The sequence below is a fragment of the Macrobrachium nipponense genome, chromosome 38, assembly GCF_015104395.2.
Source record: "Macrobrachium nipponense isolate FS-2020 chromosome 38, ASM1510439v2, whole genome shotgun sequence".
Taxonomy (NCBI): domain Eukaryota; kingdom Metazoa; phylum Arthropoda; class Malacostraca; order Decapoda; family Palaemonidae; genus Macrobrachium; species Macrobrachium nipponense.
In genome coordinates this window covers 20,860,306-20,886,486 of record NC_061098.1, presented here as the reverse complement: position 1 = coordinate 20,886,486, position 26,181 = coordinate 20,860,306, and the positions used below count along the sequence as shown (strand labels likewise).

Here is a 26,181-nt window from a genome sequence, read left to right as displayed (position 1 = left end):
CCAATCACCCCCAGGTCAACAAGTTCATGTACAAACAATCACTTTGTTTATTTTTCAACAAGTTCGCCTACAAACAATAACTTTATTTATTTTATTTCGTACGCGAGCTGTTGTCGCTCCTGGGGACAAACCCAAACGGTTTTTCCTCTCTTCATTTTCCACTTCTCATACAAATGGTGTCACTGTGGAATCAAAGTCAACGGAGCACGGCGTGAAAAAGCGAGCCGTGTTTTTTCGAGCTGTCTCCATTGCCCGATACGAGAAATAAAACTTTTTGAATAAAAAAATATGTATACATATTTAATACAATATAATAGGATTCCGATGGAATCAGAACCAGGATTAAAAGCAATCTAAACTGGAGATATTTGATTTATACCTCGAAGTCATTTGACTGGTTTTTATATCAAGGAATATGAAATACACTGACTGTTTTAAAAAAATAACACCAATGTATTCCTTTCTATAAAACTACAGACAAAATCTTTTTTTCGGATGCGTTGAGAATTACTCGTTTGACATAAATGGCAGGGACTGATGAAAACGATGCCTTGACCCAAGCTGGAAAATCTTTTCACATCAAAATATACTAGTAAAGTTACTTAAACATGAAAATATAAGCTATACAATCCTGTTTTCGTGTCCAACTTTCTTGACGGGAGGTTTTTAATTATTTAAATATCAAAATTAAATTCAGAAATAGTCATGGATTATCAATCAGTCAATTAGCCTACTTCATCACAAAACCAAATGCTCATAAGCATTGCCTTTGAAAAACTTCAGGGCAAATGGCATACATTTATAAAAAAAAAAATTACGTTGAAGGACCTTTCTTTAAAGCACATGAATGCTATGGGTGTAGTAATAATTAATATGAGCATTTGCCGTTTAGGCATATATATCTCTTATTACGGTACCTATGAGGATTAAGGAAATCATACAGCATTTCCAATAATAATGAAAAAAAATTACAAAAATCTGGATACAGACCTTTTTTTTCGGAAAGTGACGAAATTAAGAGCATCTCCAAGAACTTATTCCCGCCCACTAATAATAATAATAATAATAATAATAATAATAATAATAATAATAATAATAATAAAAATAAAGGTGGTCGACGACCTTGAAATCAAAAATGATTCTTCGGACGCCAAGACCCTCACTCCTCCCTATATGAGAGGCTAGAAGTCAAACAATTATTTTTAAAGTAGTTAGAGCAAGTGTTAAAAAAAATTAACCATGAAACGTACAAAACTTATATGATGAAAGATGCGTGTCAACTTCTAAAGACCACATATTACACATATTTTCTAAGATAAAAACGTTCAAAGAAGACACTGCCAACGTTTGTACATACCGACACAAACCCACCCATAAGATTTATCAGATTCCCGGTGCCACGAGGTCGGAGCCTTCCCGTTCTAAGCATGTTTTTAAAAAAGATGAGGCTATGCCCATGCCCGTCCACGACGCTAGAAAGGCGGGGAGTTGATGGCTAGCACAGGAAAAGCAATCTCATCTCAAATACTTCCTAAAAACCGAAAGCTAAGCTAGAGAAAGCAACCCCTCAAGGTGGCAATGCGTATATGTGAATATTAACAAAAAGATGGATGGGTGTTTTGAGAATCATAGGCGATGATACGATGATGTAAAGGTATAATTCAGAAGTGTTTGGAGAGAGGAGGAGGGTGGTGATGGAAGAGCAAGATCTAAAACGAATTGGACTGCCGAGTCCCAAAAGATATCTGCCATCATAACAAGTGTATGCAAGACGGAGGTGAATGACGTTGCATATGACCAGTCTTAAGAGATCTGCTGCTAAGCTGTCAGCGCAGCTGCACGAGTCACATGATGTTTTTCAAGCTATTTGCAAAGGTGTTCAATCTTGAATTTGCAGTTATAGCCAGAACACGAAAACGCCTGCTGTCTTAGTTTTTCTCTAGTCACCTTCTACAAAGAGAAACGGTTTAATTCTGATATACATACATGTACATATATATATATTCGCACGCGCACACACACACACACACACATATATATATATATATATATATATATATATATATATATATATATATATAATATATATATAAATCACGAAGAAATAAAAAAAACGGGATGATTATACGAACAAAGTTACAGCCACGAAGCTAATTGAAACAAAGACATGTTTCACATGTCTTGTTAATAAGGCGAAGATATATATATATAATAAATATATATATATATATATATATATATATATATGTAAAATTTCGAGTAACAACAGCATTTAATGAAATAAGAAGGACAATAAGCAATGAAAAGGAATAATGCATGAAACAGATGAAGTCTCACACACACACACACACACACATATATGTGTGACTTCGTCATTTCTTTCATGGATTATTAATGTTCATTCTTATTGTGTTTCTTATTTCAATTAATCCTGTTGTTACTAGAAATGTTGCTGATATTTAATATATACACACACACACACACACACACACACACACATATATATATATATATATATATATATATATATATATGTGTGTGTGTGTGTATGTGTGTGTGTAATGCTGAAATAAACGAACGAAAGTCCATACGCAAAACCGAAACGAATGCAAAAAAAAAAAAGCAAAGAGGATAAGAGAAAACTCTTCCTTTGGGTATCAGCAGGAAGACAGACCCCTTTTACAACCTCTGCCAACCCAGAGAAGCAGGATGGAATGAAATCCCAATTTCTTTGCATTTCTCAGAAACTTTGCTCTTACACTCCGCTTAAAAGTGAATACTACAAGGAAGTAAAGAATGGAACACAGAGAGCTTACAAGATTTTTTAATCAGACAGGACAAGTGAGAGAGAGAGAGAGAGAGAGAGAGAGAGAGAGAAGAGCAGAGAGAGAAGTAGACAGAGAGAGAGAGAAGAGAGAGAGAGAGAGAGCCTTTTCAAAATATATCAATACGATTTGTAAGAGCCATTCTAGCCAGAAAACAGAAACAAATACATGAGAGAGAGAGAGAGAGAGAGAGAGAGAGAGAGAGAGAGAGAGAGAGAGAGAGAGAGAGACTTTCAAAGGAGGGTAAGAGCTCTTCAAGAGAAACAAACTTCGACTGCTGTGAAGGTTGAGGGGTGAAGCGGATGGAATATTGAATTAACTAATTGCGCGCGGAGCCTCCGAAAAGAAATATAGAACCGTAAGGTGATCTCATTGCTTTTGTAGGGATTACCTTCAAGGCGGAATATAAAGAAACTTGTCTCAAAAGTTATCGCCCTGTTTAAATAAGATTTTTTATACTGAATGGCTGTCACAAGCGTCATTTTTGTATGGAGGATACGAAAACAGATGCCTCCTACAGCTCCAAATATAAATACCAACATGAAAATATACTCAGATTTGTGTATATTCATCTTATTTCTATATCAATATTTTCATAATATTAAGATATGATAAAGAATGGGACTTTATACCGGCAAAGTCATTAAGCCTCACAGATTAAAAATCATATATTTTCTAAATAATGTTGAGTTACTTATTCTGATACTCACTAGTGGCTGTAAACATGATAAATGTACTAAAGTTTTTTTTTCTAATATACAAAAACTGAAAAATAATAAAATTATATAAAGATCACTCAGAAGCAGAAGTAGTAACAATATAAAATCAATATCCGTAACGACATAAATAACGAACTACATTAATGTTAAGGACAACGATATCTCCAACAATGCATGCAACCTTTTATATATAAATAAAAACTCGACGCTCCCGAGACGCTGGAAGTAGGTCACGTTAGTAGGTACTGAAGTGGGGGAAGAGCTATTTTTATAACAGGAAGAGTTTTGCACGGAAAGCGGCGGCCTACTCTCGTAGACATTACACTGAACGCGCCGTCATAATCAATAACAAACAGAAGTCAACGAAGGGCTTCAATTACCCTAGGGCTAATCTAGTTCGGCCGGGCACAAAGTACGTACGTGTGTCCTCCTCCTCCAGGTACACGGGGTTCTCTCAACACACTGACGATGGGGTAATCAGATATGGTTTCAATTCCTCTTAAGAGCTTCACTTGGAGAGGTTCTCGGAGATTCCACGAAGCAATTCCTCGCTCAAGGAGGATCACTGATATCGGTAACATCGGTGGCACCCCAGCAGTCAATTATATCATAAGCTTACGAGTATGTCCTTATTCGCTTTATTAAAAACTAGCTGAATTGTTATATGAATCGCTGGAAACCATATATACATATGAATTAATTAGTATGCTACACAGATATCCCACAATCGTTTACGTTTACTCAGAACTCCAATGGGGAGGGGGGGGGGGGGGTAAGGTTATGTGGGTGGAGGGTGCCATCATACACCTCTGAGTACGATCAAATATCAGTCAAAACAATATTAGTGCGAGTAAATGAAAACCCACTCTGGCAGAGCTACTAGATTAGGAAGGAAATAAAAAATAAAAGCTATTGGAAAATTGGTAAAATTGAGAGGAATATATTGATGCCAAATTACATTTACACTGAATGTAATTTTATACAGATACAAATCAACATTGTCACCTATATCACGATTCAGCTCCTAAATAGAATGCAAACCTTGTCCCTTTTTGTGTGAGTGTAAGGAATCTACATTAACCTTTTTTGTTGTACTTCGTTAATTTATAATGTTCATCTCCTATAAATATTATATATTGTATTTTGAAATAAAGGGAAAAAATGAAGCATTAAAATCATTTATGGCGAAAACCTATTGTAACTTGGTTGGATTTTCCGATTACGTCAAACTCATAAGATTACAAAAGAGGAATTATCAGAATTTCATCAGAAAGTCTAAAATGTTCGTTCGTTATTACAACCATTATCATTATTTAGAATAATAATAGAATAAGTTATTCAGCAGTAACCAGACCGAATCAAAACAGTAGTAGAAAATATTTCTAGAGAAGGATGAGTGTGGTAGAGCAGCAACAGATGAAGTGAAATTCAAAGAACCAAGTGGATGACATTAATAAATGAAAACAATTGAACAACTAGTAACAAGCAATTGATCACGATACTTAACAAACATAACGAGTAATTGACTGGTTTACGATAATGAGATTTCATTCTAACTGTGCAGTGTAGCAGTAGTGAAAGAAAAATATCAGATTTCCAGATAGCATTCAATTATCAGTAGTATAATTCGGCATTGGATGAGCACTCCTTGTAATACTCGCCGAATGTGGCAACTCGTTTCCTTTACAATTGAAGTCTGGAACTTCAAACAAACACCTTTACCAGGTCAGTGACTTCAAATCTTGCAGCCAAAACACTAGAAGAGAAATAAACCACGGACTCCATTATCATTAATGACCCAATCACCGTGTTTACGACCCCATATCAGGTCATTAAAGAAGGGTCGTTCCCTGAAGAGAGAGAGCGACGCTTTTTAGCAGCTTTCGCACCTTAGGTTAGCAAGTCTTCCCCTGATAACAAGGAAGGGCTTTGATTCGTCACTGAATAAAGCAAGAAATCAATTTTTGTCCTATTTAGTAAATGCCACAGCCGTAGCTGCCCAGCTGGAAAAGATTGCTCCCTCGTGCTTTTATTGGCAATTGGTGGGAGAACGATAAACTAGTTTCTGGGTTAAGGAGAAAAATAAAGACTACTTTATTCATTCAATAAGAAGAAAGGAAGGGAGAAAAATAAGCTCATTCGGCGAGTTGAATTTAACGAGGAGTCTATAATAATAAAACCGAGTCTTGTGGTCATAGTTATGGACTAATGAAAAGAAATATAGAAAATGTCGCCTTTCCTAATAAGTTTCACCAATGAATCAAGCTCCCCTTTATACTCCCAGACTGATTTATATGTGGCAGTCCACCCCGACCCCGACAAGGATATTGTGGCGAGGAGAAATTAAAAGACGAGCCTGGAGTATGAAATCAAAATCATAAGCAAGCAGTAAGGAGGAATGAAATTAGTTTTTATAAGCCACGGAAAATCCTTCCATATACGAATTTAAAAATAATAAAATAGGAAAAAGCAAAAGAAGGAAAACAAGTGTCGAATCACCTGCGTTCGAATGACCAGAAAACACAGCACTTCATTAAAATAATACAAAAACGTAAATCAATTCTGAGAGTGAAGCACGTTTATTTCACACAAATGTTTACATAGCTGTAAATGTCCATCATACACGTAAACCATGAACATGTTCATGCTAATCATATAGTTCTAACTTTTTGTTGATCTTTTACTTCCACCTTTTATATGAGAGCCATTAGCGCCATCAAATATTCAGGAGCCATCTGGCTAACGTCCAGCAGCCCCTTAAAAAACGGTAGCACAAGTTAGTGGTCAACAGAAAGCTGATTAAATGCCACAGTGCACATGACAACTACGAAGAGAATTTATAAACGATGAAAATGTGTGCATGGCAGTTTACTTGAAAGCGGAATTTTTCCCATCAATCAATATTCAAACATTATTAAATAGAGGCAAAATTATTTGCACATCAACGTGACTTTTTAAAGACACGTAAAAAAAGAAGCAGATTATAGCGGACCAGCTATTTAATAAATAGCCTAAATTGAAAATCATACGAGGAGAAACCTTTAATCAAGATGGAAACTGTCACAAAAACAAATCAGAGCCATGTGGGAAGACCTCCGCCATGCTGACCCCATTTGTAGTTCATCACGAAACCCTTCTTTGATAAAAGTTTCGTAAACATTCACAAATAGCTTTTCGTGTTATCTTGCTAACGAAAAGAAAGTCACGAAACCCTTCTTTGACAAAATTTCGTAAAAATCCACAAATAGCTCTGTGCATTATATTGCTAACGGACAGAAACAACCAAGCAATCGCAAAACAACTTCGCGGGATAATAACTATAGTTACAAAAGTCCCAGCGGGACTTGGTTAAAATAAAATTCTAAAGTTAATGGTTTTAGTATCGAACATGAAACTAGGATGACGAGAGAAGTTTCATCATATCTAATGAACTTACAACACTAAAGAGTAGATTCCAAGTTTAACGACATCTGGATGCTCAGAATTAGAAAAGAAACCAAGTCAATCAATCTTGTTGATTCTTAAGGCAACGGGGACGGGGAATGGCTGTAGACAGTAAACTTCAATGTAAGCAGTCATGTCCAACAAGACGTTTTCAGCACAAGTCATCACTTCTTTATGTATTGAGATACAAAACATTACCCACCGTACATTTTGGTGTTAAAAGTTTACGTATATTAACTGTCACAATTCAAATCAACATAGAATAATCAAAGAGCAATTCAAATCAACATACAATAATCAAAGAGCAATTCAAATCAGCATAGAACAATCAAAGAGCTGTAAGTAAATTGTGAGCCATAAAACAGATGGCCACGGACAAATTCATCCATGGAATCCAAGTGACTTGAGCTGAATGAATAGTGACAATACGGGAAGTCCAAGCGACCTACGATCATAACCGGCATCTCACCATCCAAATTATAAACAATACGTTTGTCAAGAAAATATGGACATTATCAACAGAGAATGAATCGAACCAATATGAATAATTTAACCTATAAAGTTACATAAACTGCAGCTGAATAGTATTGAAGGCCAAGAAATAGAACGTCAGAATACTGAAGCTTTTCTAGTGACCTTGACTTTTACTGATATGTATCGTCAAGGATCTGCTGTCAGTCAGCCGGAGTTATTGCTTTTAGCATATTTAAGTACATGTATTCAGCCTTTACTAGGACGTTAAAAGAATTAATGAGACACTAACTGACCTCTTGGTTTTCTCTGGAACTAGCCTAAAATTGCTTTGGGAAAACAAACGGTTCCTTAAAGGTAATATTTGCTTGAATGAGTTTGGCACAAGTGAAGGACCACCGGCCAATATGCAATTAAAATCCCTTTTCTGATAGCTGTCATGACAAATTCTCTCTCTCTCTCTCTCTCTCTCTCTCTCTCTCTCTCTCTCTCTCTCTCTCAAATCTGGCAGACTAAAAATAAAACACAGTCTGGAGTGAAAGATACAACAACTCTCTCAATTAATTAGCGACTGTTCCAAAACAAAACTCATATACCTACGCAAAACACAAAAGTTTATTAAGTTTAATAATAATGATAGTCAAAGCGTACAAAATATAGCAGACACGAACGAGGAAGAAATAGCAATCTTCAATGAATGACGAACTACTTTCGGCGTTATCGCGGCCACCTGGAACGGCGTCAATCGATGTGTAGTAATTCCACCACTGTGCTTCGCTGTCACCATGGCGCTCAGGGGAAAAATGTTACGTGGACGTCATGAGGAACAGGACAGACAGAATATATGGATCTTTCATAGAGAGTGACCCCCAAGGGATTTTAATTTTAACCCGGTATGTATCCACCTTTGCAACGCGTTTAGTACAAACCCGTTGGCGATGACCGTAAAAGCATAGCCAAAAGACTTTTAAGTATCTCATAAAGGTAATGACCCGAAAGAAATAATAGTCCTGGATAACGTCCCCCAAACTTTGCTGGGGGTCACTTATCTAGGAAAGATGCGACTATACAATTTTGGCCGAGGGCCATGCGCTAGGACCTATGAGGCCATTCAGCGCTGAAAGGAAAATTGAGAGGAAAGGGTTACAAAGCGTAACAGGGGGAAAACCTCGCAGTTGCACTACGAAACATCGTTAGAGGAGGGTGGAATGTACTGAAAAAAGAATATGAAGGGAGGTACAGTAAAAGAACGAAAGGGGGGGGGGGGGGTTAAGAACAGGATACTGCTCCAAAGTATCAAATTCACGCGACATGAAATTTCCGCGCAGCCTACGTGTGATGGAAATAGATACTACTGAGCCCGAAACGTCAAAAAATGACACTGATACGCATCACTGCCAATGACTGAAATAAACAGTAATAAACTATTATCACTGGAAAGGCAGCTTTTCGTAGTTTAGCGTGGTGAAAAACCTGTACAACCAATCCTTTTATTTTTGGCATACGCTTTTGAGTACGGATATGTGTCCGCTTTAGGTCGACCTCAATTCGTTATTTTGACCTGACATTTTTGTTGTTTGAAGTTTTGTAATATATACATTTTACAGAAAAAATATTGCTAGAGGCTTTCTTCCTAACTTTGGTAAAGTTTTTACATCCTTTTCTTTACCATTTCATGCTCAATACTTGGTATAAATAGCAATAAACTGTGTATCAATGGAAACTCATTTCATCTCTATTTTGCGTATAATTCTCGTCCTCACTTCTGGCGAATATTTATTATAGCAATGTATAGATACTTTTGCTTTCAAGTAGCTTCAACATGCATCTTGATCTTTCATTCCCGTCTTTTGCTTTGGTGAATATTATATTTCAATAAAGTAGAACTATGCAGCTTTAAAATTTCAAGAATTTCAATATCTTGGCATAAAAACAAAATCTGCACATACCAAACCAATAAAATCATGGTTTATATATATTATTACTATTATTATTATTATTATTATTATTATTATTATTATTAGCAGCAGCAGCAGCAGCAGCAGTAGTAGTAAGTAGTAGTAGTAGTAGTAGTAGTAGTAGTAGTAGTAGTAGTATTAGCTCTACAATTTTATATGCAGAAATACGAGATTGGAAAGACTACCACAAAAATATCTTCTTGATTATCAATGCTACTTCACTGTTACAAAGAACAGCGGAGGAAAAATCAAAGAAAATTACGTGGAAAAAAAAAAAACTGTAGAATTGGTTTGAGATAACTGGCATATGGCGGAGGCCAATCATATGATTTATGTATCTCGGCACTGACGACAAATGTTTAATATACTCTCACATCAACAATGAAGCCATATGTTTACAAAGCTAGGGCAACATTATCATGAACCGCCAATAAGCTACATAATAATGTGAGGCCTGTATTTTATGTATGTACGATATAATGTAGTTTTCTTAATTAAAACAACATTACCATCATATTCTAAGTCTATCAACTTTCTGTCGGTGCTGCAAGTACAGCTTTCTCTTTCATCTCGGACAAGTCTTATCATTGTACATCTACGGGAAGGGCAAAATACAAGAAAGGCAAACAAAATTCATTTGCAGCACCACACGATATAAGGCAAATTCATTTGGCAAGCCCCGATCAGCACTAACTTTGAATATACCTCATTCATAGATAAACTTAATTAGCTTGAAATATTCCATATGAGAGACGCATGAAGTTTTCAAAACACTAAAATCAAACTTTAAAATGCATGCTTAACAGATTACAATGCACTATATCTAGAGCGATGGGATTCAAAATAAATCTAAGAAAAACAAAGTAATGAGGACAGAGTATGGGCAGCAGGATGAAATGACCCTATATGGAGAAAGGATAAGTGGGGCTGAAACTTTCAAATATCTAAGAATAATGAATTTTGTTTGCCTTTCTTGTATTTTGCCCTTCCCGTAGTTGTACAATGATAAGACTTGTCCGAGATGAAAGAGAAAGCTGTACTTGCAGCACCGACAGAAAGTTGATAGACTTAGAATATGATGGTAATGTTGTTTTAATTAAGAAAACTACATTATATCGTACATACATAAAATACAGGCCTCACATTATTATGTAGCCTATTAGGTGTAACAGGTAAAAGTATTGGCTGTTCATGATATCCAGTGCAGATTCTCTTCAGTTGGAATTTAGTGAAGACTAAAAGTAAAAAGGCATATTAAACAATGTACAGGCTGAATAAGACTTGGAAACCAAATAGCCTGAAACTGCATAGAAAATAAAGATTAACCATAAGTCTAGTACGACCTGTATTGTTATGGGGACATGATCCATGGGTACGGCAATACAACCATCTAGAATACTTAGATTTGAAAATAAAGGTGGGAAAATGACAGGACTGAGAAAAAATTGATACCTTACAAGAAATGTCGGAAGTTTCACAATTAACAATGACAGGGAAATAGGGATGGCTTGGTCATGTCCTTCACACAACCAGCTGGGTTCCAGAGGCCATCGGAAAGGGGTAGGATGACCCAGACCTATTGGAGCATTGTGAAAAGGAAAGCCACAAAAATTGAGATTTACGGAAGACTAAACATACGAAAACATGAATGGTGGAATTTTACATTCGCCCTTTACGTACCGCTGCGTTGGAGGTGATGATTACTTTGCATAGTGCGTGTGTGAATGAGTGCAATAATCATATATATATATACACACACACAAGTATGTGATCCTATTTCATTAAGCATTATTATCAAATTTAGTTTTTACTTAATTTTAAAAACCTAGTTTCGTCAGTTTCACTTGATATTTGATTTCTCGAGTTATAAAACAATTGTTTCCTTGTTATTAACGCTTGTGTTTACTTTTCAAGGATTTTATGTGTGTGTGTGTGTGTGTGGTCACTCCCCTGTGGTATAGAGAGGTGACTTCGTAGCTTCTGTTCGCAGAACAGTTAATTGTTCTCTGGACCGTTTGACTTTGCAGAACAGTTAATTGTTCTCTGGACCGCTTGACTTTGCCTCTTGCCTCTATTTGATGAAGGACGTGATTTTAAGATTACTCGTTGGTGGTTGCAGCATTTGTCCTGGATTACCTTTATCTTCAGGCCAGGAAGATTATCTTGGATTATCCTTCTAGAGATCCTTCGGGATCCTTCTCACCACCTCTGTGTATTTACTGTGGCTGCCCGACTGGGACCAGAGCTGAATAACCACCAGTGCACTACTCCAGACGAGGAGGATTTCCTCACTTCATCAAGGACAAATTTAACCATTATTGGCCAAGAAAATTCATAGTGACAAGCTAAACTTTTAATGCGTAATTCGTTAGGTTATTCTCTCTGTACGATTCCCTGTTCCTCTCTGGACTCACTAATTCTTGGTGTGAATGTGTATTGTTTTCTATTTTGATTACGAGTAAGTGTGTATTTTGGGTTATTGTTACTAAGATGTGAGAGTGATACATTTCACATCTGTATTTAAAGAGGTTCAGGTATTATTTTTAATTTCTATTTGTGTATCAAACTTAGTTTTTCGTGGTGTTTACTTACAACTCATTATTATTAGTGTTTTTTATGATTCCACCCCCTTTCGTGGACTTAATATTGGTATTTGATAGATACTTAAGGAGGAATATTAAAGTGTGTTTGGTAACGGCCACACGAACCATTACAGTACACACACACACATACATATATGTGTGTTAACGTTTGCGTGTCCAGGTGTGTGTGTGCTTTTGTGTATGAATGTATACGGTGTGTATTTTATGCAAGTGATGACGTAATATTAGTATCATCTATAAACTGGACGCAGAAACTGAAATTTTCATAAAAATGAAAAGCCAGCTCATCATTTGCCAACGGTCATCGGCTGGATTCTAAAACGTTCTGTTGGACAGGGAGTTATTACTACATAGACACCACACGACTACAATAAACCATTCATGCACAAATGAGATTTAAACGAAATTGTCGAGAAAATAATGAGTAGTACCTTTTAAGATACACGGTCCACAGATAAACTGAATACATAAATAAAAAAAAAATATACAGCAGGTTTTGCCGAGTAAGAACCCTGTAAAGCCAATGCTGCGTATGAAGTGGTAATATGAAATCTGGGTTTTCGCCGTTAAATCTGGCAGAGGAGGACGATCCAGTCCGTTAATGTGCAAGGACTCTGGCACAAAGGACGACGATATACGACAGGACTTACAGTTCCCGTATACAGCGAGCTGCTTATAGCGCTTGTCTGATACGTGACAGTTACTTTAACTAAAAGCGACGAGGCGTTCCGTGCACCCCGCAATAAAAAAATAAAAATAACTAAAAAAAAATTAAAAAAAAAAAAAAAAATATAATAATAATCCTCTGAAAATTGAAGGATTTTGTTATGCATTGGGACTTGCCTCTAGCAATGATTATATCTTCTTAATAATAAATTCACTTCCAATCATTATAAGAGACTTATACGGTTATCTAATTAGGATGCTTAGTAAAATTAATTAAGACTTGGAAAAAAATTGGAAAAATATAATAAGTCGAATTTCAATAAATGCCTTTCAATAAACTCAGCCTTTGAAATATTTAACAAAATACTGAATGAGAAAACTGAATGAGAGAGAAGAGAGAGAGAAGAGAGAGAGAGAGAGAGAGAGAGAGAGAGAGAGAGAGAGAGAGAGAGAGGGGGGGGGGGGTTGAAAATCCAAAGTGCCTTAACACTAGCTTTTTTTCCTTTTTTTTTCTATTTCGTAAAAGTTTGGGAAAAATAGCAAAACCCATGGGTAGGCCTAACTTTGGGTTCGTGACCACAGTCCTGTTGAAAGTTGCAGTGAACACAGAAAGCGAATACAATATGAAAGAGGAGAGAGAGAGAAAAAAAAAGAGATAGCGAAAGAGAGAGAGGGAGAGAGAGAGACTGTATTACATAATTAACAGTGGTGGTACTGGAACCCGTCCAAGCCTCCACATAAAAGAGAATCTACTGATACAAAAGCTCTAAACTAACTTTATCGCCCAAACCAATAATACTTGAATGACTGTTGTGTTTTTATACACGGCTGAAGAGAGGAAAATTTAGAGAAGGGTCTTTTAAACCGGCATTTAAAAATGTTCTTGCCTTCAGCAGTGAGACATGCATACACATAACTAGTTATGTATAACACATGCAAGACATGAATGCATGCCAAAAAAAAGGTTAAGGACAAAATCTAGTCAATATCACAATGCCATAATAATGAGCGCCTTAGTTGCGTGATCGGTATGGTCTTGACCTGCCACCTCCCCTCAGTGGCCTCGAGTTCGATTCTCGGGCATTCCACTGAGGGTTGAGATATGTGTATTTCTGGTGATAAAAGTTCACTCTCGACGTGGTTCGGAAGTCACGTAAAACCGTTGGTCCCGTTGCTGAATAACCACTGGTTCTATGCAACGTCAAAACACCATACAAACAAACAAAGCCATAATCTATAAGTTAGGTTTACTCTCCAAGTCTGTCATGAGTCATAAAAAATTGACTTTTTTTTTTTTTTTTTTTTTCTTAAGCGAAAGCAGAATCATTTGGAGGGAATTATGTTATCATCACCTTCCGGACAATAAACATCATTATCAGCTTTCTCGGCGAACGAGTCGGAGCGAACAACGGCAGAGGCGTTCCCAGAATCACTCGACTGGATCAATTGTCCCGGAAAGGCGTGAAATCCCTACTCCCTCCCTCCCTCCTTCATCCCACTGGCCGTCTCCCCAGCACTCACTCGCGATAAACAGTTCCTCTGGCCAAATTTCATCTTGCTATTACATGGTTTCTTCTTCTCCATCAAAAACTTCATCTTGAGATCATACGGTTTCTTATTCGCCCAAAATTTCAACGGATTCTCCGCCATCAAAAATTTAATCTTGACATTTCATGGTTTCTTTATTCCTACCCAAAAGTGCGGTTCTTTTTTCGCCAAAAATGGGTATTTTTCATATATTTTATTTTGTTTATTTTTTTATAATTTTCGGTCAATGTTATCTCGAAACGTAATGGGGGTGCTAATATCACTTCTAAACAGGTATTTGATGTTCCAGTAATAAAATTGAAGTACGTTGGACCAAAAGATGAACGAAGAAAAAATTAAAATGGATGTGTGTGTGCGTGTGTAAAACGGTATCAAAAATGAGACTTTTCATTCCATAGCTAATGGAGTTACCTTTCAGAAACCTTTTAAGAGTAAATTGGTCAGTCTCAAACATCCAACACTTTCTTGGCCTCTTAGCTTAATAACATGCCATAGAGAACGATTTCCCGTTCAATCTGTTCGGCCAAGCCGCTCCAATATACAATGTTCTATATTTCCCCTCATTTTCATTATTTTACAAAACGTTATTCATAACTTAAACTCCTTAAACTAAATTGGTCTTAGTCCAAATATATTTACATTTTTAAAAGCATTTTAACTCTTATTTTTCCTGTCTGAAACTTTACTTAGCCTATATTGTTTGTTTGTATGGTGTTTTTACGTTGCATGGAAATTTCTTAGTCTATATACATTTAACAATGGCAACGGCCAGAGTGAGTTTTGTAGCGGGGAGGGGTCCCTCTGAGAAGAATTAAAAAATGTCCAATTAAGGCTGACCCTTTAAAAAGCAATCAAATAATCATATATACATGAAGAGTAAAAGTCTATAACTTGCATTTTGAAAGTTACTAATTAGCAGAAAATTCAGTGACAAACTTAACCATACAATTAAATCGAGGTTAAACTTTCATCCAACTTGAAACTTTCACATACAGAAATGAATCGACGAAAACCTCTCAAAAGACAAGTTTCAAAATGGTAACCTGGTCTTTCCGTTCAGGTACATTTCTTTTCAAAGAAAAAGATAGCAGCCTTAATGAAGATTAAAAAGAAATTACAAAAAGCACGACTCAACCCCTAAAGCTATAGCCAGAATTTTGCCTCCATGCCCTGTACGATCAGAACAAAATCAAAGTTGATGAATTGACATAGTTACAAAGAAATGGGACGGTTAAGTTAAAATCTGGAACTCATCTCGAAATATTAAATAAAAATTATTATTCTGAAAAAGTGTGTGGAACACAAAACTGACACCACAATATTTATGTAAAACATGGAAATGAAAAAGTTTTTTCAGACAAGCCAAATGAGAGAGAGAGAGAGAGAGAGAGAGAGAGAGAGAGAGAGAGAGAGAGAGAGAAGGATCAGTTAACGGTGGTTCCCACGTCTTGCAAAAAAAATAAGGTCACAGCTGCATATTACTGCGTCAGGCCCCGCGACCCAGGTGTGAGTAGGGATGACGGCGATAACGATAATGATGATAAAGCAGCAATCGCCTAAAACACCTGCGGTGCTCTATTCATTTCATTTGGTCCGCTTGCCTGTACCAATGGACTAATCAAATGTAAATGTTGCCGTTACGTCTCATCTGTGGAATTCAGGATGTATAAAAACATCATTCCAACGTTTGACCGATGTTGACGGATTGGACCGTTGGTGATATAACACGTGGCAGTAAACATTTTTCTCCGATCCGTTATTTTTATATGCGGAGAGAGAGAGAGAGAGAGAGAGAGAGAGAGAGAGAGAGAGAGAGATTCTCACGGCCATATTTCCTTAGCATACATTGGTCTTTCATTACAAAATGACCGTTGACAGCAAATGACTAAAAAAAAGTCGATGAAGTGGATAAAATCCAACGTATCTGACAGCATTTCTTCAGCCCTAACTTAAAATCTCTATTATTACCGGGTATCCAAAGTAGCATGATGAGCAGAACGTATACGTCCATCTTTACATCGAGTTCCTCGTTGGACAAGTCGGTTACGGTTACGTGCTCGACTACTGATCTCAGGGTCCGGGTTCGATTCCCCGCTCTGCCAACAAGGAATCAGAGGAATTTATTTCTGGGGATAGAAATTCATTTCTCGATGTGGTTCGGATACCACAATAAGCTGTAGGTCCCATTGCTAAGTAACCAACTGGTTCCTAGCCACGAAAAAATATCTAATCCTTCGGGCCAGCCGTAGGAGAGCTGTTCACCAGCTCAGTGGTCTGGTTAATACTAAGATATACTCATCTTTAAATCTATGAAAAACTGCCTGTGAATAAAACTAGAAAACACACATCAGTCACTTAATAATTTCACGGGTGAGTGTAAATATTATTGTAAATACGTACCGTATGGGCTTCAGAAACATATTACTACATATTTCCGTTCCAAGCCAAATCACAAAATCAGATAAATTAAAAGATTTCCAAACATGTATTGCATGGAGTCGTTACCTAACAGCCATACTGCATTTTCTTCACCTAACCTGACACCTCAAATTACTCTAATTCATCATTTTACCTAGGCTAACGTTCTTACTTCTTACTGCACTATCTATCTTTATTCTATATTTCTCAATCATTTAACCGTCTTCTTGTGATATATAGTGCATAATAACGTTTACAATCTTTTTAATATCATATGCATTTAGTACCATCATTACACGTTTCAGCTTTATAAGCTGGCTTGTTAAGTAATATGCTCTTTTCTTCTTAACATTGTGCATATAGCATTTCCTGGTCTGTCTATTCTGACGACATCTCTTTTATCCCCATACCTTCATTCATCATATTTACAATTGAATAATATACGAATCAACTACTTCTATTGCTCCAACATCCATCCTGACACTCAGCAACCTTCTTGGTTTCCATTTACCCTCATGATCTTATTCTAGCTAGCATTAACTTTCAACTTTCTCGTCTTCCAAACAGTTTCACACTTTCACGAATCTTTAGAGTTTCCATTTACCATCATCAGTAAATATCAACCTCTCCACTCTCAATTCACAACCCTTTCCCTACCCCATGCGTTTACGTTTATTGTCTTTCACCTAACTTCGATAATTATTCCCTCCTTTAAAGTATGAGGGAACACCCGTGACACATCGAATCCTGGAATGGACAGACTTTCGCAAAAAAATAAAGAGAAAAACAAAATAACTGCTCATTCTCTCGACAACATTCTCTAACACAAACTCCACTGTCACCATTAAAACTTTTCACTGCACTCAGCAAATAGCCTTCTACCCTATACACATTGAAGACCCTCTCAATGCATCTCTATCAAACTTCTTTTTTTTATCCCGTTGACCATTCACGCCATATACAGGTTTTTCCCTTTTACTGGCAAACTTCTCTGACAACCGATTCATAAAATATACCTGATTCACACAGCCGTTTTCTTGATTACACTCACACCGTTTTCTATCTATCTATCAGTCCCTTTGCCGGCTTACTTTTTATATCAAAATTTTACCATATATCTTCTAAGGTACCTATGTTGCATCCCCATGTGCAACTGGAAATTACTCTTATTACTCATTCGTTTCGAACCTGCCCTCATACATAGCTACCTATCTGTCTACACACAAATGCGCGCGCAAATTACACACACATACACATGTATATATATATACTATAATATCTATATATATATATAGATATATATATATATAATTATATATATATATATATATAATATATATATATATATATAAATTTTGTAATAGGAATTTCAATGTGGACTTTACCTAACGAGCGCGTGCGCACACATACATACATACCAATATATATATATTATATATATATATATATATATATATATATATATATATATACATATATATATATATATATATATATATATATATATATATATACATAATTGATATCAGAAAAGTAGGCATTACATGAATGTGATACAAACAAGTGGACGAAAGATACCAGCATCTCGAGACACGTTGAAATCAAGTTTACATGAAAACCAACAAATCAACAAAGAGACAAACAAGCTCAAAGGTCTCTCTCTCTCTCTCGGCAAGCACCGGAAGAATGACAGGTCCCATAAGGCACTTCTGTTGCATGCTTCTCTGCTCGAGTTGCCTCCAGACAAAACCTGACATTTCCATTATCTTTCAGCAAAGGGAAAGACCGGAATTTTATCGCATTTATGACTTAGAGAGAGAGAGAGAGAGAGAGAGAGAGAGAGAGAGAGAGAGAGAGAGAGAGAGAGAGAATTCTAGCCTTCAACATTATTCCCAGTCATTGTGTCATTTTTAGCATGAGTAGATTTTATCGTAACTGAGAAAGGAAGATGGAAGGAAAGGAAAAGAGAGAGAGAGAGAGAGAGAGAGAGAGAAGAGAGAGAGAGAGAGAGAATTCTGGCATTAAACAATATGGCCAGTCACGGTGTCATTTTTTGGCATGAGTAGATTTTATCGTAACTGATAAAGGAAGAGAGAGAGAGAGAGAGAGAGAGAGAGAGAGAGAGGAGAGAGAGAGGAGATGGTCATACCCACGTGGGAAGATGATTATTGAGTCGAGACCCTCCCGTTTTGCTGTTACACGGTTGGACTACCTGTCAAGCGTTTAATCCGCCCCCCCCCCCCCAGCCTAGCTACGATCCACAACAGTCGACTAATAACTAAGTACATAGTGGATTTTTGGGAATGCGTCCACTCATGTCTCCTTGTCCGGTTCGAGATTTGAGCACGGGTCATCCAGTTGAGTTGTGAGCTATGCGAGCTCCCACAAAGAGAGAGAGAGAGAGAGAGAGAGAGAGAGAGAGAGAGAGAGAGAGAGACCCACATGCACAAAAGAGTTCAAAACGTAACAACTTGTTTTTCTAAGGTATATATTGTGATTAACTTAAGCACACGTAGAATACACACTATTAACACGGGGAGGGGGGGGGGTTATCAAATGCATGGAATATGTTCACCCAATTCAAAATTCCTACAATTAAAATTGAAAGGAAAATTCTTTACAAATAAACCCAGTATATCCTAAATAAAAACCAAAAGTAATTCTCAATAAGCAAGTAGATGATATGACAGGGGACACAGGAAAATTCAATAATTCCTGACTCAATAAGCCTAAGTCTTCCTATATTAAAAAACAATAGACAGTCATCCCCAAACCCCATTTCCATAAAATACACGAAAGACATAACAACTGATCAGCCGTCAGTGAAGGGGCAAAGAGCTTTTGCATTAGGCCTATCAGTAACACGAAAGGGGAGGCTTAAACTGGCAACGGAGGGGGGGAGAATTGGCGAATTGGATTGGATTAATGCGCTATCAGCCAGCGCTACTTGTCCGTACGAGCTTTCCATTATTAGAAAAAAATGTATTTTGTAATTTCCATGCAAATCAAAAATTTTAAAAATCCTGATTTTATAACAAAAATTCTAACACATTCTATTTTCAAAAACTTCTCGTGTGACGTACCCAATGAAAACATAATGCAAACAAGAGACTTGTTTGTGATCAAGGAGATTCCCGTACAATCATCATCACACTTTCAAGTTTGTAGCTTGGCTTTCTCTAGAAGAATTCCGTCAAGAAATCATAAAGGACTTGCTCTTTTTTATCAGTAAGTCTGTGACAGAAGCCCAAAATACTATGCACGATACTATAATATATTTTAAACAGTTGAAACAAACTTACGTTTTAGGTGGTGTCAGCGCCCCTCCTCATCAGCATAAAACCTATTATTTGATGGGGAGCAGAGAATCTCTTTTTGTCTTTTGTTTAATTAACACGGGAATCAGAAATCTCCATGCGTAAAGTTACCTGGTGTAAGACATTTAAATTTCGTTCTTGAAGCTACACACAGCAATCATGAACGCTGTATCAATCAAATGAATTTACCTGTTAACAACTACCGATTGTCATTCGAGTTACGCAGGTGAAGTATAAGGAAAGAGGTAATTCCTTAGACCTTGAGTCTATTCTTTTCAATCGGATTTCACGAAACATATCATGCTATATGTCGACCGTGAACGAGACCCCTAGCCATTGCCACACTGACTGGAAGCGACTCTAAAAAGATTAAAACACTACATGAAATCATGTAAATAGACCTTATAAATGAAAAATTGACAAAAATGTATATACCTTATAAATGAAAAATTGACAAAAATGTATATATACATTCTTTACTGAGGTCAAAAATATTTTCCTTTTCATATAACATGGATCATCGCATTCCACTCCGCTCAACACAAAAAAAGAATGAAGTATACAATAACAAAATAAAACTGGACGATCGTGGTGCTCCAGAATAATTCCATTTGCAGGGCGGATTCATTTACCAAGTGCAATGGAGAGTAATTGTACGCCTACAGATGACGGTGCTTCAAAAATCAAGTGAATCTTGACCTGAACAAAAACAACCCATACAATGACGCCCACACAGCAACTACCATCTCCTATACCAAGTTTATGAGCACAGTTTGGCTGCATGGGCTGGGAGAAAATAAAACAAATGCAATTCAGGTTACCACTGGTTAAATTCGAAGGGTAGGTTTCGAGTGTCCGCGATGACCTGAGCCTTTAAGAGTTTAAGCAATCCTAAAGCGGAAATATATCGCCACAAGCTCTTAAACGCGAAGTCTAGAGGAACGCTCATGAACGCTACATAAACTGAGATGGAAAATACTTATGGGGGCAATTCGTTCCCGCTACTATAAAGGTTAGGCCTATTTTTAGTTGCGGAGCGACTGCACCGCGAGCGTCTGTCATCTCCTTGTGTGTATTTCCTTTCCAACCACCGCCACCCCCCCACCCTTTTCCCCGGAGAGAACCCCCCCCCCCCCCACCCGTCTCAAACTTTACCACATATTTCAATTTTCTTGTGAGAAGACGAGAGAGCTTATCTTTTACTTTATCTATGGACGGACTGGTATCTGGTAATACTGGCATGTCATGACGTTTGGCCAGGAGTTAAACAACGGCATATATAAGGAAAAGGGCCAGGGAGCTCAGCCGAAAATATCCAGTGTATATTTTTAGTTATTGATCTATTCTGGCGGAGTTCTGAACTGCAGCTTGTGATGGAAGGTGCCTTTATGCTCACAGGAGCAGATACAACAGCATATTTTTCTGATAAAAGTTTAAACAGTCACTACATTTCCTATGTTTGCATGTATATATACATCGTCAATCATCTTTGAAAGTGTATTCTATTTGCATTCTTTTTTTCTTTGCTAATATCTTATTCATTTCATTTTCAAGCAATGACCTTTATCAGTAACTTCGCATATTATACAGACACACACACACACACACACACACATATATATATATATATACTACTATAAAATCACAAAAGTAAGCACGTGATTTTGTTTAACAGCAAAAGCCACAGGGAAAATTTTTAAAAATGAAAAGACAGAGTGCCAAGTACTTTCGTGTATTTACCACATCTTCGGGGCACAAAGTAATACAAAACGTAAAAACTATTGAGCAAGAAAGCTCTCACAAAAGCAAAGTGGAAAAAGAATTATATATGTATGTACAATAAGGCCATTACAAACAGAAACAGCATTCGTCCAGATTACCCAACCGCTTAACACCCCAACAAGTCAAAAGAAAAAAAAAAAAGTAATTGCCCAATGACCCAATTACTTACAGAAGAGAAAAACACTGACTATGCCAACCAGTTTTTTATAAAACAACTGAACTCACAATTATGAATAGTAACAATAATAACGGCACTAACAACATACTTAAACCACCAATAAACAAAGATAACTGATTGAACAATATTGTCAATATGAAATACATAAAAAATAAATAAATAAATAAATAAATAAATAATTTTTTTTGACTAGTACAAAAACTTTAAGGATAATGTTAAAACTCACAAGAAATACATAAGAAGGAACTTGACAAATACACTAAATTAAAGAATAATGTTAAAACTCTTCACTATTTTATCTATGATAAGACTGTCTAATTTGTACATACCAGGGCTCAAATTTAAAAGTTTTCCAGAATAAGTCTTTATAAAAGCAGATTCAATTATATTCCTACTAATATAATCATTACAAAATAAAATCTCTTTTGCCTCTGTCCAATCAATCGCATGGTTAACATTACTAAGGTGAATAAAAAGGGCACTAGAAGTCTGTCCTGTTCTAACTGAATATTTATGTTGATTTAATCTTGTACACAAATCTTTCCCAGTTTGGCCGATATATTTCTTATCACACCCCTGACAAGGAATTGTATAAAGGCAGCAGGTAGATGAAAATGGGGAGTTCTTTATCAGTATAAAAGCTCAAATACGGTTTGTAATATACTGATAAAGAACTCCCCATTTTCATCTACCTGCTGCCTTTATACAATTCCTTGTCAGGGGTGTGATAAGAAATATATCGGCCAAACTGGGAAAGATTTGTGTACAAGATTAAATCAACATAAATATTCAGTTAGAACAGGACAGACTTCTAGTGCCCTTTTTATTCACCTTAGTAATGTTAACCATGCGATTGATTGGACAGAGGCAAAAGAGATTTTATTTTGTAATGATTATATTAGTAGGAATATAATTGAATCTGCTTTTATAAAGACTTATTCTGGAAAACTTTTAAATTTGAGCCCTGGTATGTACAAATTAGACAGTCTTATCATAGATAAAATAGTGAAGAGTTTTAACATTATTCTTTAATTTAGTGTATTTGTCAAGTTCCTTCTTATGTATTTCTTGTGAGTTTTAACATTATCCTTAAAGTTTTTGTACTAGTCAAAAAAAATTTTTTTATTTATTTATTTATTTATTTATTTTTTATGTATTTCATATTGACAATATTGTTCAATCAGTTATCTTTGTTTATTGGTGTTTTAAGTATGTTAGTGCCCGTTATTATTGTTACTATTCATAATTGTGAGTTCAGTTGTTTTATAAAAAAACTGGTTGGCATAGTCAGTGTTTTTCTCTTCTGTAAGTAATTGGGTCATTGGGCAATTACTTTTTTTTTTTCTTTTGACTTGTTGGGGTGTTAAGCGGTTGGGTAATCTGGACGAATGCTGTTTCTGTTTGTAATGGCCTTATTGTACATACATATATAATTCTTTTTCCACTTTGCTTTTGTGAGAGCTTTCTTGCTCAATAGTTTTTACGTTTTGTATTACTTTGTGCCCCGAAGATGTGGTAAATACACGAAAGTACTTGGCACTCTGTCTTTTCATTTTTAAAAATTTTTCCCTGTGGCTTTTGCTGATATATATATACACATATATATATATATATACATATATATATATATATATATATACATATATATATATATGTATATATAATATATATATATATTATATATGTATATATATTATATATATATATATATATATAGATATATATATAAATATATATATATATATATATATATTTGTGTGTGTGTGTGTACGAGACATCTACCTACGAGCACACACACACATACATACATATATACATATATATAAAGACACTTACTTGCTCAGATTACTTTATGTATATTTGGTATTTGTCAAAACAATCTCTTTTTCTTTTTACGTTAACTTCTCTGGACTAACGAAAAATGTTATGTATTTCCTTCTATTTGATAATCTCTCAGCACCTTTCACTATTCATGAAATGAGTAGTACAACGTAAGAGAAAACGAAGTTGTACAGAAAAACAGAAAACATCCATGGACAAAGACTCAATATATAATGCCATCAGCTTTAATATAATATTGATATATCTATACATACACACACACACACACACACACACACACATATATATATATATATATATATATATATATATATATATATATATATATATATATATATTTCAATAGCATTGATCCTGACCAGCAATTACTAATTCTGCTTGAACAGTACAATATTACCGTCATTACTTTGCAATAATCTCTGCACCCCAATAGAAAAACACCCGCCAATTCCAACGAGATATATATAGTATATAAATTGTATATTTATTTTTATAAATATATATAATGATCATTATTCCAGCATTAAATAAAATCATGAAATCTGCATCCGAGAACAGCCAGTTTAAAATTCCATTCACTGCAAGAATTAAACAATGTAAAACAACCATATAAGAGAGTGAAAAAATGTACGTGAAAAAATGCAAGAACAAAATTGTGCATAACACACCATATGAAAATAACGTCTTAATAACGCCAGCAATTTTAATTATAAACGTAATCTTACAGTTACGAACAGGCAGGTGCACCTGTCACATTTATTAAAGTTACAAGCCATTCCGATCCGTAATTTTTTAAAATATATATATTATAATAGTTGTCTTATTAAAAAAACAGAGGCAAGTTTTTCTAATTAATTTTCCAAGATAATATTCTGAATTTCAAAAACACCAAAAACGAAAAATCTCAAGACAATAACATTTTGAAATTCTATTAAGAACTACAAGTGATTTGCATACAAGTCACAATTTAAAAAAAATGCAAACAAAAAACCGAATAAACATTGGAAGTGTAATGCAGCAAGGGGAAAACAATAACAAGACTGGAGAAAAAAAAAAAAAACTATTAAAGCTACAATAGCCAGAGGGTGGGAGATATGCATGCGACCAGGAACTAAACCAAAGCAGCGTCTGTAAGGGAAAACTTTTCTTAAATACCGCACGAAAGAAATAGAAAGAAAGAGAGAGAGAGACAGCAACCTTGGTCACAAGTGCCCAGGTCATTAATGCTCGAGCACTTCATGGCAATGCCGCCCACCTGTTATTGTGGAAGTCAAGCAGCTGGGAAGTAAACAAACACACCACGACCGGAACACGTTACGTCATATCTTGCTCTTCCTCTCACGGCGGTCAAACTATTTCGGCAGCCGCCGCCTGTCAACAACTGCAATTGCTCTTAGGTCACTTCGGCAATTTCATGTTAATCTCACTCGTGAACATTACAGTTGATAATAGACTGCAACGCTCACTACGTTGAGATATTAAAAATCACTTAGCACTCTTAATACTAATAAAACCTAGTCAGATGCAATAAGCACAAAAACAATGGTACTAAGCCAAAAAGCAGCACTACCAGGTAATCACAAACATTGACATTAATTTGCACTGTGACTTAGTAAACTGCACAATGAGGTGAGGAGGTCTCAGCACCAAGAAAACAAAAGCGAGCACTCAACTGTTACACTTTCAGCACCAGAAATAGCACGTAACGGGATGTTGTATATTTCGAATGACCGCGATGTGTTAAGAAGGGTCTCCCCTCACAGGTCTGCCGGGAGCGGGAGAAACACCTCCCCTCTCTCTGAGCACCGGCGCGTAACTAACCCGTACACAAACTCACTCTCTCTCTCTCTGGCTCTCTCACTCTCCCTCAACTCTCACGCTCAGCCCAAGCAGAGGTCGAGAGACCAATAACAGCAGCAGCACAGCTACCGGAGAGAGAGAGAGAGAGAAAGAGAGAGAGGGAGAGAGATGTGTCGGTTGGTCGGTGAGTGATAGACCTTTGCGTGGCTTGTCAATTCCATCTCATATTCTTCAGAGGCACGGAAAAGAAATGAGGAGGAAATGAGAGCGAGTATTGTCGACTATTAAGTAACGGCAAGAGATTTTCTACTTGTTCATGTGCCCTCACTCATTTACCTGCTCAAGGTGAACCTACAAGCGGCAAATGAAAGTGGAAAAAGGGCAAAAGGTCTGCAACCTAAAGTATTATTTCGTAAAGTTTAACTAACCCAAAGGCTCTAACCCTTCCGATGTCACATCCTCCAAAGACGAATATGTAATATATATAGATATATATATATATATATATATATATATATATTATATATATATATCTATTATATATATATATATATATAGATTATATATATATATATATATATATATATATATATATATATATATAATATAT

At 36.0% G+C, this 26,181-nt stretch overlaps 1 protein-coding gene across 4 annotated transcripts in view; it reads right to left on the bottom strand.

The window, feature by feature from the left end:
* Positions 1–25,616, bottom strand: part of LOC135209700 (scavenger receptor class F member 2-like) — a 901,938-nt gene extending 876,322 nt beyond the window's left edge. For all 4 annotated transcript variants that reach the window (XM_064242462.1, XM_064242460.1, XM_064242461.1 and 1 more), the window contains exon 1: positions 25,445–25,616. The gene's annotated coding sequence lies outside the window, so the exon portion shown is untranslated. The remainder of the gene's footprint in view (positions 1–25,444) is intronic.
* Positions 25,617–26,181: the final 565 nt, after the last annotated feature.